General features: G+C 36.0%; 1 protein-coding gene across 3 annotated transcripts in view; it reads right to left on the bottom strand.

Moving 5' to 3' along the window:
• Jvl (javelin-like) overlaps nt 1–17091 on the bottom strand; it is a 128136-nt gene that overhangs the window by 18702 nt on the left and 92343 nt on the right. For 2 of the 3 annotated variants that reach the window (XM_076772394.1, XM_076772395.1), the window contains exon 2: nt 10362–10408. The exons of the other annotated variant lie outside the window; for it this stretch is intronic. The gene's annotated coding sequence lies outside the window, so the exon portion shown is untranslated. The remainder of the gene's footprint in view (nt 1–10361; nt 10409–17091) is intronic. 3 annotated transcript variants of the gene reach the window in all.

Here is a 17091-nt window from a genome sequence, read left to right as displayed (position 1 = left end):
TGCATCATTTTTATGCATACTGCTGAAGAGAGAATTAATTCCTGGGCACGAAAGGTGAATTATTTTATCGGTATTTAAATCGTTAACATTTTTCACATGTATTATAAAATTGGAACGTATTTGAAATTAATTTTTTAAATACAAAACAAGTATCGTCTACTAAGTAATTTTTGGATAAGATACGAAACCTTGAGAAATAAATAAATTCAATATTAAGCTACACATTGTAAGAAAATTGAGTGGAAGAAGACAAACAGTGACAGACTTTTACAAAATTTGTTACAGAACGCAATTTTTCAGTCGTCACAAATAACTGGAACAACTTGTCAATATATTACAGTCAGGCATATTTTATAAACAAATGCCAGTCTCGTAAAACTCTCCACACTGTCGCGTGTCCGACATTCCTTATTCTTCAACATGATTCAGGATTCTCTCTTCGAGGTTAACGGTTGCGATACTGATGGATCTATCGTCGTCTGACACTCGTTTTCTAAACAAACCTGTGTCTCGAAGGCATTTGTGTATTCTCTGAAACGTTTCCTCGTCTAGCAAACGTCTATCAGGGAAATGATTCGCGTACAAACGTCTTGCTTCTGTTGATTTACATTCAACGAGTCCATAGATCAAAAGCATGCAATATCCTGGTCCGAATACACATCGTTATTTCAAACATACAAATTATTCTATAGTCAAATGCTCTTCTAAAGAATGAACTAAACCACTTGGATAAAATTCATGGGCCATTTATTCAAAATGAAGTTTCACTAAATAAAAATTTATATGAAACAAAAGAAGATTGAAATATCCTTTGGTATTTCAAATATTTACAAATTTTATTATCTAAAAATATTGGAAACTTTGAGTTTCAACTACATACATCCTGGTACTTCTTCCGGTAGTAATTCCTCGCTACAAGACATAATATTAACTTCGAGTCATCGACAGTCTAATCGCTAGATAAATTAGTCTAGTCTAGTCTAATGATAAACTAGTTATCACAGTCTAATCGCTGTCGTTATTTCAAAGCACTGTTAGAATAAATTAATATGGCACCGTACGTAATAAAAACAAATATTTAATAATTCCCACGTATCCTGGTATACTGAAAATTACACAAATAGGGACATCTGCGAGGAATGTACAAAAATGTGCACTGCCTTGGTTCTTATTTCTAATCTCACGATGTGAGATCTCAATTAATACTCCGGGAACTGGTAGAATGATACTGCAAAAACTATATAGATATTATCTGTGCAGTGGCTGGATGTTCCGGCAAACCTTAATTCCTTCGAAAGGCTGCAAGAACTGAGAGGGGAATCGATTATTATTACATACCGATGCAGAAAGCAGAGATTTCGCGGCGATAGAATCCCTTCCGTGTCATCTGTCCTTTCGAAAAGAATCGACAGCGTGAAGTGCGTGCTGATTGTGAGCGTTTCCGTTGATGTTTCAGCATCGTAATGCATGACACGACTAGTCAAGCGGTAAAGCAGGAAAGTAAGAGAAAACGGGGCTTTTGTGTCAAAGTGCCCCTCGTAATAATTCCCGTGACGACCGAGGAACAACGGGAGAAGAAATCTAGAGGTTCGGCCAACTGTAAAACCCATAGAATTCCTTTTTGGTAGCCACGAAGAATACCGACTACACGAAAGCGTATCCCTCGTTTTGTCATAATAAACTCGACAACGTTTACAAAATAAAATTGAATATGTCTAGACTCTAATTTAAATTACCTCCAGCCTTACGAAGAATAATTTATGATATAAACATTGCACCTGCTCGGGGAATATAGTTGTAAAAATGCTGGTGGTACGTAATGATGCAAGAAAAACAAAAAAAATGACAATATTTTATTTACTTAATTGGGTATCTATTATTCTGTTCGTCTCTGGTAGCCAGATGCTTCCCAGGGAATTCATGAAAAATGAATAAGCAGAACCCGTTCGATGATCTACTTAAACTATCGAATCCGTATTGAATCCATTAATTTTGTTCGTGAAGTATCATTTCGAATCAATTGTTCGCGGAGCCATATATCACGCGTTAAAATACAATAGAACGTCGATCGACCGTAATTTTGTACCGTTCTATAAAATACTATCTACGTCATAAAATGTGTAATAAAAGATGAGTAATACTGTCGTTGAAAACAAAAATTGCAACAATTACACATCAACTGACTTTACAAAACAATAATACATAAGTTGTCACATTTATAGAATACAATGTATAAAAATTCCAATAAACTGAATTCATATTTTTGAAAGCAAAAGCTAATATTATAACGAATAAACATTTCTATTCAATTTTCAAAACAGTACGAGTACAAATTTCAGTAGAACATTTCTGGTCAGACATTATACAGGGTGTTCGGCCACCCCTGGGAAAAATTTTAATGGGAGATTCTAGAGGCCAAAATAAGACGAAAATCAAGAATAGCAATTTGTTGATGGATGCTTCGTTAAAAAGTTATTAACGTTTAAAGTTCCGCCCGTACTGAATTTTTTTCTCGAAAATGCGCAAGATTTCAGGGTTATGTCTATTCACCAAAAATGATTGTAATTGACCCCCACAGCTAACAATATTTTTTTCAGAACGATTTGAAATTTTTTAAATTTGTCGAAAAATTTGTCAACCTACTCCAATTTTTTTCTCGAAACTGGTTAGAAATTCGAGGGTATGTCTATTCACCAAAAATGATTGTAATTGACCCTCCTAACTAAAACTAATTTTTTTAGAACGATTTAAAATTTTTTTTTTTCGCCGAAAAATTTAGGCACCTACCCCTGTCGATTTTTCTTAAAAATTCGTTTTCGATTTTTAGTAATTTTGTTTGACGCTGTATAGAAAAGTTGTTTAATACTTTTTTGTAGGTACTCATGGGCTCTACTTCAGAAAAAAATTTCATTCAAATATATTCACTATTGTAGGAGTTATGGCTGTTTGAAAATTAGACAATTTTTAGGAAGTTTTTCTAATTTTCGGGAGTCAAGGATCAATTTTTCGACTATTTTTGCAATTTCTACATATTCTCCATCAAAATACGCGTAGTTTGCTTTTTTAAACATTAAAATCGTCCCATCCGTTCAGGAGTTATGACGTTTTAAAGATTCGCATCAAATTTTGGGCAAACATTTCTGGCCAGAAATTAGATTTTCGGTAAGAAATTTTTTTCTCGAAACTGAGTAGAATTTCGGGGGTATGTGTAATGACCAAAAATGATTGTAATTAACCCCCGCAACCGAGAATAATTTTTTTTAAACGATTTGAAACTTTTCATTTTCGCCGAAAAATTTCTCCACCTACCCCCTGTCGATTTTTCTTTAAAATTTGTCCATAAGGTGTAAGGTCTACTCGTATACCTCGTCTGTAGTGTTATGCTGTTACCTTTCACCTAGAAAGTAAGAAAAACGTTTCTCCCGTTTAAATTAATAAGATCAAAGCCTAACCGATCATTATAGAATTAAATCTTGAACCTAGTAAAATACTCGAAATAATTATTGGATTACGCATCCCAAGACGAGTGGTGCAGAGAAAAGGTCGAGAAACTTTCACTAAGGGGTGAGACTTTATTTCAAGCGAATACAGAAGAGCTATGATTAAACTATTATTACATTACTACTCCACAATTACCGTATAATAGATACGTTGACTATTCATTAGACGAACTGCTGCAGGATCGCTCCGCGTTGGCTATCGAGATCAGATAAATCATTGGTGAAAAAAAAACCATATACTGCAACGTGTAATTATAACTCTTGTTATTTATAGAACCTGTTTCCTGTATTCTGGGATGTTTGGCAACCGGGTGTCAGAAAATCTAAGGGATGGTTCTACGCGCGAAAAGATATTGTCAGTAAATACACAAATCGAATCGATTAGCATTGAATGAAATACGTGATCGTGTCGGTTTTAATTTTCTTGTTATTTTACAGGAACGATTCGTTTGGTTCTACGCGGATGCTTCGGTATCGAGGGAATATATTACACGTGGAACGCGTTAATTCTTGCCCGGCAATTGAACACAGTGCTTGCTAATTAGTATCAGACAGCGCTGAGGTATTACTAATATCGCGAGCGAGCACGGAGCGCAACTGTGTCGAATAAAAAACATTTCAGTAACTCCAAGATTGCATCAACGATAGCGCATATAGGGTGATACAGACGCCAGGAAATGCAACGGGGTCTTCATTACTCGAACTGATAGAAAGACATAACGGTTCAGACAATAAAAGGACTCGTTTCCTTGGCATCAATAATTCACATAAAACAACACGTATAAATAAATCAGAGGAAATTCATTCGCGCTAGTTAACAATACCTCCTTCCTTTTTAATTTCATTTATTTCGTATCATAATTACTTGTTTAATTTTAAACGTGTTTCGTTAAATTTTTAAACAGGAGAGTATGTTTGTTTTTCATCGAGTTTATTGTAATGAAAATAATTTTGCTCCTTTGCCTGGAAACGACTGAAAAAGAAAATAATTAACAGAAAAAGCGGAACAAACAATACTAATTGGTTCCAAGAAAGCTACTGCTTATGATTTTCAGACAATTTTAAATCATATATTTAATTGATCGTTACTGAAAGTGTTAGATGATGCTAAGAAGAAAATGAAAAAGATAAAGTTTTCTAATGTTACGCTACAAGCACGTGTTCATGATTCTGCTATAAAATAATTGGAAGCGTGCTTACGTTTTCAATATTACCGCATGCACGAATAAATGTTTTACATTTAAGACGGTGGCTAACTATTTTGAGTGCCTCGATTTTATTATGCGTTTCATAGAAATAAAAAAAAAAATTTCACATTATTGTTTTATCTTTACAAAAAGATCGGTCGTAAATGTTTAATGCACACCTATCGTTTTGAAGGGGATAAGTAATTACGATACATATTAAAAATAAACTTTAACGAGGGTAAACTGAAAATGACAGAAAAAAGGTTGAAGACCACTGTCGTATTGTTAGTCTTATAAGGATCGAGAATGCAGTAGGGCGGCAAGGTTGATCGTAGGCAACTGATGTGCAACTTCCGTTTCGATGACATTTCCTCTGACTTTCCACGTAAGATGTTAATTGGCCACTTTAAATCCTTCACATTTACACTTCAAACGAGTAAATCAACGTCAATTATTCACGAACATTCATGGGCGTTTTACGATCATTTAATGGTAGGTTACACGTAACATAAAATCAAAGCAAACCGAAGTAAAAATGTCCAATTATTTCCAGCAAGTATAAATTTAAATGACATATGAGAAATTCAAGATAGAATTCAACGAAGAAATATAATTACAACCTCCTCGAATTTCGTATTACTACGTTTTAAAGATCGAAATGTTTAATAAACGTTCGAATAGAGAAATTAAATAAAAAAATTTGTAATTATTGTGTATACACTTTACGATATAATTTCTAAAGATCTGGAAATGCGAAGATGAGTTCGTACCTTAGAAACCTTAAGAGAAACGACAAGATATAATGAAATGAAAACACACCGAGGCGGAACACTCTTCAAGAAGACCACAAATGAGTATAATCAATGTTTTACTCTTACTTTCACTTTTCATGTTCTTTGTTCAGATGTTGGATTGGAAAATGAAATAAGCGTGGTAAATGCACACGATGTACAGAGTGTATCAACGCGTGTAGGCTCCGATGATTAATTCAGCGCGCAAAACTAACGAGAAAAATTTCTATAAACGTTTGTTCCGTTTCCCCTTGTTCCCAAATTGCACGCTGTTTTCTATTGCAATAATTCTCTATTACAAAAGACGAACGAAACGTTTAAGGTGGCCAAGTAAGATGCGACACTCTGTATATCGAAATAAGTCCAACTCGTGCATTGACAACGCCAGTTCCTGCTTTCTACCGAGACATCCTGCAACATTGTTCTCAATTTTAAGTAGACAACCTACAAAAGACCTCCTTGGTAGAATTCAAGAAATTTTTAACTAATTATTCCTCATTATATTTTTATTATGGTGTTCCCAATTTGACTGACTTCATCTTGGTCTGATAACACGAGATTACGTTTGACAATGGTTTTAAACGAAATATCTATTCTTGTCAAATTAGATTATTCTATTTTTTAAATTAGAATATAGAACAGCAAAAAAATCTGCACAAAAATATTATAGATAACAATTTGGTCTAAAAAATTGGAACAATAAAATTTGCATCAGTCGAAATATAATTCATACATCTTTTACAAACAGATTAAATTCTCTCCTGAATCATTGACAGGAGTGCATTGAATGTAATTTTGGCGGACGAAGTTTACTCACAGCTGTATTTAAAATCCATAGTATCCGAGAGACGCCCAGAATATTTATGCTTAAACATTTCAGTAGATATTGCTGTACTGTGCCTCGAATAGACATTTAACCGAGAACAACGCACGCGTGAAGCCGACGCTAGATCACCGAGAGAAACGATGGGCAAAAACAACGCGGAGCGTAACTCAAGGAACTTGAGGAACACTCGACCCTGAATGAGATCAACGATCGAGTTCAGTGTCAGATCGCTGGAAAAAGAAAACGGGGTGGGCTGGAAGGAGAGACGGACATCGTCTAACCCGTCACGCGCGCCTGGAAATGAGAGTAGTTGCTTAGTCTACCCTACAAAAGCAAGGATTTCCTGATCTCTTGTTCGCCTCTGCGGGCTCGTGTTCGTTCGTGTGCTCGCATCAGCCATGGATCTTGCCCAAAAATAAACATTTTCGTGCAAATATATATTGCATTTGCTTAGTTTATCATATATTTCCGTTTAATATTAGCAATGGAAAACAATTTTCAACCCTGCGAGCGGCCATATTGGAGAACGTTGGAGGAACGCAGGAAATTCTGTCTGAAAATTTCTCTATAGGATTTTAAATTTTAATTTAATGAATTGTTGCGTACGAATTAATTATTCTTAGTCTACGTCAACAGATTTGTTAATAATTGTACTGATATGTATATTTAATTGAACGTGTGTCATAGTATTTACCACAGGATCGATAGATGCTTCGTAATATTTGTACGATAAATTATATTACTTCAGTTTGTTATAAATATACGCGGAACAATATTATTTACAATTGCATGAAAATTATTTAGATTTACCGTGGATACTCATTGTGGTCTCTGTAATTGGTATTTTCTGGCTGACCATAGATGAAATTACTAATTTAACTGCCCTAACGAAATATACGATCATGTTGTTATCTGCATACAAAAGAATCACTTGACAGTCTCGCGTAACAGAACTGACGTCAGACAAAAACAAATGTAAACGCGCAATATGTCGGGGATGCATTCCAGATGAAACTGATAATCCAAAATTAACATGCGATCGGCGCACGTTGCATAATCCGCGTTGCATTTTTGCATTATTTCTGCATTAATTGTGTGCAACCGTACCAATTAAAAGAGTAATCGTTTCGCTCGTATCCTTGAAATCTTCTACTATAAATATCGCAAGATCAATTCTGTACGTTCAATTCGATCTTCGAAAGACGATTTACATTTGTCGTGTAAATAAACGATGATAACGAAATGCATGAAATAAATTAGCAGCGTTTAAGAACTTTGTGAATTAAATTTATATCTCGAAACGATAGATTTTTGAGACCTTTCGTGCGCGTGGAGGATAAAAAAGAACACGAGAAAAAAATAGTGGTTAGCAAAGGTACCCATCACGGAAATATAGTACTCTTAGACAGAATGATGACGCTAACCACTATGCTGAAATCATTGTTTTTCAAATTGTTGGGCGGGAACATTTTTTCGCGGTCATCTCGAAACAAGGCAACGCGAGGTTAATTATGAGAAAATTCAAGTTCGTTAAAAAGAATTCCTACGATACAAAGGACGAGTTTCATCTGGATCGAAAAAAAATGGTAAAAATGATAGAGTAATCAGAAGCACGTAGATTTTGAATTTTCTATCGATAATGTAGATCGTCAAACGTTAATAACTATCAGAGTGTTTTATCGTTTTAAGTCTGCCACTTATCTCCGTCACGGAAACGTTTCTATATTTCCCAGGTAGAGATGGATTTTCTAAAAAGTTTGAAAACCACTGGTTCGAATGGACTTTTTGCAGGTGGCCATTCAAGCTAGCCACCGTGCTGCAAAGAGTTAAACGCGCAATAAATCGAAATACGTATCCTTCACTCGCCAGTGTAGCAGAAGATACAGACAATAAATGGTTCGTGATTTTGCATTCGAACCGCCTCTGAACAAAAAGGACGAGCGCTGCTGTGAAACCTCCGAAGTTATGATTTATACCGGCCATATTTTTACATCGCGTCCCCCCCTCTCTCTCTCTGTTCTTCTATACCGTAACTCTTTTACAATGCATGAAAGAAACATTAGAAAATCGTTTTACTGCACGGAGTAGTACGTATTCAGCGCAGTGAAATTCTCTTCATTTTTAACAATATTAAATAAAATATGCGACCGTTCGCGTCCGAAGTGAAATTTCCAGTCTTTCTTCTACGCTTGCGTTTTATAGAAACGGTATACCTGAAGACGGGAGCGTGGCATCGTCAATTTTTCAAGCTCTTTTTCAGTTACCTACGCGGATATTAACTTACCAATCGCTCGTAGAAGCGACTGTTTCGTTCCATCGATAGTATATTTCATTCTATAATAAATCTATAATTAAACTTTGGCGACTAATGTCTAAAATCACGATTCAATTATTTTATTTCTTAACTCAATTTTTATAAATATCAACAACTTCGTCGATTCCAACGATCTTGAAGTACCAAATGTAATATACTACAACTTAAAATGTCTTCGTTGAGTTTGATGGTAAGAGAAAAATATTGTAATAAAGATATTTTAAGGCCATTAAGGGAGCATTGCTGTCTAGGCTGTCATTTCTTCGGCCTTTTTTTGTGATTTTTTTTTTAACGACAGGTAGGTTGTTTTGTAGTGACATTTTGCAGATATATTTATTTATCTTATAGGTATGTATAGTATTTTTTTCATCAAAAAATATTAAAAATTGCGAGAGTTATAGCTTCTTGTTTAAAAAAACGCATTTAAACTGGCTTACATGATATTTCAAGATCTAGCAAACCGATTAACTTCAAATTTGGAGAGGATATTCAGCAGACGCTTTATAGCTCTTTTCCAAAAGAGCCATTAAATAAGAAGTTATAATTCCCACGATTTTTAATATTTTTCCATGAAAAAAATATTGTACATGCTTATAAGATGAATAAATATATCTACAAAGTCTCAGTACAAAACAGCCTATCTATCATGCAAAAAAAAATCACAAAAAGGGCCGTGAAATTGACAGTCTAGACAGCAATAATGCTTTATCCTCCTTAATGCTTTATTTAATTATAATGTGTATCACTGTAACGCGATAGTCGATAGAGAAATAAACTATTGACAAATGTAAAATTCTTTAGTTTTGGAGTAGAAATAATTCTAAGAAGAAATTTTGAATTCCTGACGAGGATTGCTATCTCACGATGATAATGTATATTATAAAAATGGACTGCCTCGCGATTTCGTAATCGCGATGGGAAAAATTGTGACCGAAGTGACCAGCAAGATTTCAGCTGTTGCACAACGTTTGACTTTTCTCACCGCGGTCACCTGGTTGCGGCATTTAAACCGTGTTGTAATTTCCCTAGAAGCATAATGCGTCCCAGTTGAGGAAACGGATCCCACCTTTGCCCGCGAGCGATGATTCATACCGGTCTCGACAGACGGTGCCGTTTTCTTCGCTGTTATTAAAGCTGTCAATGACTCTGACATCTTTATCTTGCTAGCTAATTTAAAGTTACGTGACCAGCAATATTGATCACGAAACAAATCTTTCAAGTTTTGCAAAAATGAACCGGAATATTTATAGAACGGCACGCGAGGTTTTGATCTTTTGGATCTATAGTGAGCCCTGGAGGCATATATTAAAATGTATTTTCCTAGAAATGTAATTTAATTTGAACGAGTCTTGTTTGGAGTTTTATAAAAACGAACAGGAAATATTCAATGGTACATGAGTTTTTGATCTTTTGGATCTATAGTAAGCCCTAAAGGAGTATATTAAAATTCTTCTAGGAATGTGTTTTAATTTTAAATTGATCAGGAATTAGTTTGGAAAACAAGGGAAATGAATTAGGTAAATAGAAAGTTACGAAATGAGAAAGAAAGTCCTTTCTTTCTATAAATATAATAAATATGTTATATACCAACGAGAAAAATTTGGGATACTGTAGGCAGACATCTATCGAGATTAGTCAAACTTTGAACAAAAAGAAAACAAATAGAGCTCAGACTTATTACAGAATTAATAAACACCAAGAACAGTGAACAGACATTATCGAATTACTATTTTCTGTACTCACGAATGCATAAGATGCGTAGATCTCTCACGAGACAAGCAGTACTTTACCTGAAACACAGAAAATATATCGAATTATTAATATACACATCGGATGCGAGCGTCGAGTTAAAAATGGAGACTTCAAAACGAGGTGTTACTGTATTCTTGGGAAGACCCAGGCGATTCGCGAGACTTTTCCGTGCACGGACTCGATTCCCTTGTATGGGACGACAAACGCAGTCGATATCCGTGCTTTTCCATAAAATTTACCCACACGTTTTAGCCATTGTTCCTAAAACGACGGCGTCGCCGCTCCTTAAACGACTCTCGTTAGACGCTGCGCCGGAGACGACGATCGAGAATGAATCCTTATGCGAGGTCTGGCCACAATGCCGCGAACGCTATAAAGGAGCAAAGTGACTCCTCCGACGAATTACGCGGCGAGGGAAACCATTCTCGATCGAGATATCGAATCGATTTGCGGGAATTTACGAACGACCCGCGGACGACGCGATCTCGCCAGCCGATCTTCGGATAAACTTACCATTACCGTTTCATCGACGATTTGCTCCGTCGTCGGTTTCAGGTGCAGGGAATCTATTGTTCCACTTAAGGGCAGTTTATTTCGAGCGTACTCGCGGGGAATACCAAAGAGAAACGCTTTTTTTAGTCGCACGTCACGCGTTTTAATGAAACAATAAAGGACCAAGGATGCTCTCTATGACTACGAAGTGTTAACGATATCGAGAACACTTTTTCAAAGTAGACTGTATCAGATCATTACTTTCAAAGACAGTGAAATAAAAGTATTTATTTACGGTCGTTAATTACGAATATATTTTTTCTTATTTTCCTATAATGGTCCTTCGACTGTTTATTAATTTTTCCTTGAACGAAGAGTCGCCTATTCTCGGTAGAAGACAAGAATCTTTCTCCCAATCATTTCTCACGATCGAGTCGTCGACAATCTACGCAAAATCGTGTAGAACCATCCTTTTTCTTTGCTAAAACAATAGGAAAATACCAAGGACTGGTTGATTCTTCTATCACCTTTTCTTGCAACATCTTCGACAAGTTCTTCGACATCATCTCGATGAAGGTAAATAGGCGAACGTCGCGGTATTTGCTTAGTAGGCGATCTATCGCCAGTATCGATTTTACGGTTGCAAGAATTCACGATTCTTTACCTGGATAGTATCTTAACAAAACCATTTTCAAATTCTACCCGAGAGTACGACAATAGTTATTTAAAAAACTTCTTCGTGTCCAGAAAATTCGTCAAGTTTTCTAATTAGGTAAAAATCTGTTAATTCTAGGTCTGATAAATATAGAGGATGATGTAACACTGACTATTCAGGTTGCAGAATTTTTTGTTGTCTCACTTTTAAACCATGCGAAACCACGCGAGGTTTCGAGCTATCACGCAATAGGAACACGCCCATACAACTCACAAAAGCTGATCTTTTTCCCCCATTAATGTTCATTTTGGACCGTCAAAGTGTTGCGCATATGCATCCTCAGTTTCATTATGTAACTGTTTGTCATAAATAACATCTCATCGGATGTATAATAAAGTATGAAGCAAATATACAAGTATAACTCCGTTCGTAAGTAACGGTTAGTGGAATCAGACCGTTTCGAAACATTTTCAAACGAAAAACAAAACTCGAGAAGCCTTCAAACCTTTCTCAAAACTCTCCTGATCGAAAGTCGAAAATTTTAGAGATAAATATCTGAAATACACCGTTAAGAATTAAGATTAGAGTATTAAGAATAATAGAAATTGAAAATCTTTCGATCTTTCTAGGGAAAAGATTCCATAATTGAGAATTGTTATTCTTTTGAAATGTCCAATATGTACGTATAAATCATTTTGCTATAGAAAGCAACAGGGCTTCCATATGTGGTATAATCATTTAGAAATAGAAACGAAGCCAAGTATGAAGCTTCAGGTATTTTCTTTTTGTAGTAAGGCGATATTATTACGTGGAAAAATATCATAAAAAATAATACTGTACAAGATATCGTACGACAAATTATCAGAGACAATAATATCACATATGCACTTTAAGATAAACAACGAGCAATAAAAATATGCAATCTCTAGCGAATGTGAACTGAAAACTTTAAAGTAGTGAAATTGGTAAAGGAAATTTGCTAATATAATTATAGAATGTGATGATTTGTTTTGTTAAAAGTCAAACTGGTCACTGAGTGACCACATATCTGCAGGAAGTCCAAGATTTCCGAATAGGAAGTAATACTTTATTGCTAATAAAAAGTAATACCCAAGTAAAGGACTCATCCATGAAAACGACATCACTCGAGTCATTACAGTCGATATTATCGTGAATTGCCATTAGTTTTTCGACGTACTCTCCTAGTAGCAGAGTTTTTAATAAAGCACTTCGCCAGGAAACATTATTGTCTCCTGAACGCTGTTTTATGATCATTACACTGATATAAACATTCTCTTCCGCCATTAGAACTTGTCCATTACGCAAACTTACTCTAGATTGCAATTTAACATAATTTGAGGTACTTAAGTTAAAGAAATAAAGACGCAAAAATTACTAAATAATTTCTTTACCAATCACAGTATTTAAAAAATAGAATTTAATAACGTAAAATCAATATAAAAAATTGGAAATGAAATGGCATTGCATTAACGCAATTTGGTTCTTGATGTGTTAAATTGTATTGTCTTTTTAACAAAGTCTTTCGATGTGTAGATATGTGTATATCAAAAGTCAAAATTTATATGTAATTATGTAAGATATTTTCGGTTTGAAAAGTGAGTCAAATTGCTTTGTTTGCACAGAATGTATAACGAAAAGGCTTCGAATGACACAATGAAGCGACAGATACTGGGTCGACTCTTATTCCTCATATATTTGTAAGAGAGAGTTGCCTTAATTGGCTAGTCGCTTACGTTGTGCCAGTGTTGTAATTTAAGATTTAGCAGAAATTTATCTTGTTTGATTAGAAACACACATTGAATACACTGGTAAGTAGGTAACGAAACTAATCGATTCGTTCCAACAGTCGTTACTCAGAATTGGAAGCTAGTAAATTGTATTAGTTAACGATCAAATATTTAAACAACAGGCAGGAAGATTGCTTCCTTAGAAACTCTATTTGTTCAACTACAAGATGGTGTCGTGGTGTAAAAATTCTTAGAATTAAGGTCAGGCCATCTGTTTATTCACAACTGACTCGTTAAAGACAGTATTACACGAATAAAAATAAAAACAAATTCATTATAAACCTTGTTTTGTTATTTGTATTCCTCTGTATAATTTCTTTAAAATATTTAATTTTTCAGCTGCCATTAAAAATATGGAGTGGTTCAAATTAAATAGATGTATACATTATAAATTCTTCATTCTTATTTAATTTTTCGTAAAGTAAAATGGGGTAGAATTGTCCTAATAAGAGTCTCCAGATGTGATTCGTAAATTGAACATTTTCCTTCCAACTGTGAATTTTGAGGCTCAACAATAACGCTATATTTTACGAATCATCACTGTAACTTAATGAAAAATCAAACTACTTCAGAGCATGTAAACTCGTATAACGTCTTCAGACTTCGATAATTAACACGAATATTACATTGCATCGTGGAAATACCCTTTCTTTACTTTTTACGTCTCCTCCTGATCGAGCTAAGCAAATACCCAGTGTCGTAGAAATTTCTCTGTGCCCACCCTGTTCAGATTTACCCTTTCTTTAAGAAGTTCGTCGAATTAAGAGTCGTCTCGTGTTTCTAGCGTCTCTTCCCCTCAGCGAAAAAGTCGTGCGTTAAGGTGGTTAAAGAGTCAAAGGCGAGAAGGACGTAAGTCCCACGTGCGACTCAACAGGCGGCCCGATGCTTATCGCGTGGCTTTTCTTTTCGCTCCAGGAAATAAGGCCCCCGGACAAGGCGAGGCGATTCTCCCCTAATCGCGATGCACAATAATAATGCCTCCCAGCCGGTGCGCGCGTGTGTCACTCCTATAAGGAGCGAACCTGGTGCCTACGCGCTTGTTCCGCCCGTCTTTTCTACCGGATCCTTTGTGTCTATTTCCCGTGCAGACGACGGAGGAAAGGGAAGAGGATCCTGTCCGCCTCCACGTGCTGCAAGCTCTTCGTTTACCGCGCGCGTTCGTGTAATTCAATCGTCGGGATATTGCTGAATGTAATTTTGCAAGAACCGACATAATATCGCGTTACACGATAACCGTCCTGTATTTTAACAGAATCCGACAAGCGAGTCCCGGTTTTTTGCAATTAAACCTAGACGGGTAATGTCGAGATACAAAAGTGCACTCGATATTGTCGACGTTTATTAAAATTATCGCGTGAAACATAGAAATTAATTGAATGGAGCACTTGTTGGTTTACTGTATTCCTAATCAAGGTTATTTACAATTTTACGTATGTTAGTTTTCGATGCAACACGTGACGAATTGTATCGTATGGCATCCAGAGTTTAATTAATGGGAGACTATCAACAGCTACGAAACAAGAATGAACAGCTGGCAAAACTCATAAATTTCTTTCTCGAAGTATCCAGTTATTTTCCCAGAAGAGGCAATTTCTGATCTCCGGGCAAACTTCTCTTCCGCGGAATTGTCGCCACCATTTTTCGTCGAGCTGCACCGTGCTTGGTTTTTAGACGAGCCCGGAATTCCATTGGCAAAAAATTTTATTGGGTATACTACGTTTCAAAGCAAGGGACTTTGTTATTATTGTTGAGTATTAAAGTGTGATTTACGAGAGATGGTAATAAATAAATACAACTTGTACAAAAAGGGATCAATTTTTAGAGCTTCGAAGAAAATTCGACAATATACATTTGACGCTATTATGTCATAAAAACTAAACAGGATATTTAAGTTTTTAGAGTAGCTTTAGATCAGATTTTATAAGAAAACTTTGGCCACACCAGGCTCCTCTGCCCTTTTTCGCTATTTACCGATGCAATAAAGACGTAACAAAAACAAATAAAATATTCTCTTAGGTGGTCAGTCATTGGTACGTTTGCCTTAAATGAAAAATAAGATTCCTACGTTCCACGAGAGGCCGAAGCCGTGAACTTACGTGGACGTAAGAGCGACCGATATAGCGTTAAAGACTTGAACTCTGAAGTCTTAAGAACGTTGGTAAGAGATGTACAGGGTGACTCTAGAAACCGGGACAGGCCGTAGCTACTCTTTCTAAACGAAGACACAAAATATTCGTGTAACGGTGCAGATGCAACACGAACTTACCAGTAATGATTCTTAAAATGAACTCCTGACGTGATTCGTAAGTTGAACGTTTCTATTCCTCCACACTGGGGACTTCGAGGTTTGACGATACCGCTGTGTATAAACATCTTTTCGCCTCCGCTGTACGAAAGATGAGCATTACAAGGAGAGATGTTCATTTTACGAATCATTACTGTATATTTCGAACTCGAGATTGAATGATGCGTTACCCTTAGGGGTTGAGATATTTTTCACATTCGATAAGTGAAAATTGCATCTGGTTCGACCGGTTCAACTATATTTATAATCTTTTTTCTTGTAAGAATTGTTTTTATCTTAGGTGAGAACAGAATCTGTAGCTTTAATTTATCTCAAAAAAATATGATCCTTTTTATTGTATACTGGGTGGTCTAGTACAGGAATAACCTATTTATATTTCTTGTTATGATCTTTCAGAAATATTTAATGTTCCAATGTTACCTTGTTGGAAGATAGGGGATGCAATCGTTTTTGTTTTAATCTTAGGTGAGGGTACAGCTTGTCCCAGTTTCTAGGATCGCCCTGTACAGCGATTGGCCTATCGGAGCGGCTTCCGCCAGGTAAACGATACGCCGATTCGCACCCGGAGAAGGCTACGCTACGATCTGCCCGCGGCACGAGCTGCTCAAGAGATGGCCTCGTGTCTCAAGGACACTGCTTAATGCATCAAGGTTCGCGTCCGTACGAATGTGTATACCTGTGTATAACTGTTGTCGCGGTGAGCGGAGCCACACACGCAAACACACGCGATCTGCGGTTCGTTCCGTTCCGACGGGTTCCCTTTCGAGTCGAACGGTAGCCGTTTACTAACCCTTTACGGCCCCGCATTATAATATTGACCGACGAAGAAAAAAGACGTTTATGGGGAACTGAAAGTTTACGATGAATCGACTGATCCTGCTGCACCATAAGAGACGCGAACTTTCCATGTCTTTAATTTTCAGTTTGCAATGTACACATCCAGAAATCAACGGGTCGTCGAATAAATAAAAAAAATATTAGCATTGTTCATATTAATATCGAGAAAAATTACAAGAATGAACTAGTAATAAGTACTCGTACAGTTACAGTTTATTGCATCTACGATTCAAATTTTGTTGTGTAAACACTACGTGATTAGTTTCGAATATTGCTTACTTGTAGTAGTGACGTTACTGTGGCAACATGGGTCGAAAAAGTAAGAGAATTACTGTAAAAGAACGAAAGATTATTACCATAACCGGTACAAAAGTATACATGAAGCATCGCGTATTGCAAAAAGACGATACGAGGAATCATTTATAGTGGTAGTGGTCGTACTATTATTCGATTTATTGAAAATAATTCTAAAATGAGGGCAACAAAGATCGCTAAAGAGCTTAAAAACACTGTATGTGTATCAGGAAACATCGTAGATAAATTTGGAAAATTCTGCTTGGCCAAACTTTGTTCCTCTATTAACTTTAAATTATTTATTGATTATCAGTAAAATATTTTAATATT

This window comes from Colletes latitarsis, chromosome 9, assembly GCF_051014445.1.
Source record: "Colletes latitarsis isolate SP2378_abdomen chromosome 9, iyColLati1, whole genome shotgun sequence".
In the NCBI taxonomy this organism is placed as follows: Eukaryota; Metazoa; Arthropoda; class Insecta; order Hymenoptera; family Colletidae; genus Colletes; species Colletes latitarsis.
The sequence above is the reverse complement of the archived record's forward strand: the minus strand, read 5'-3'. Positions and strand labels throughout refer to the sequence as shown.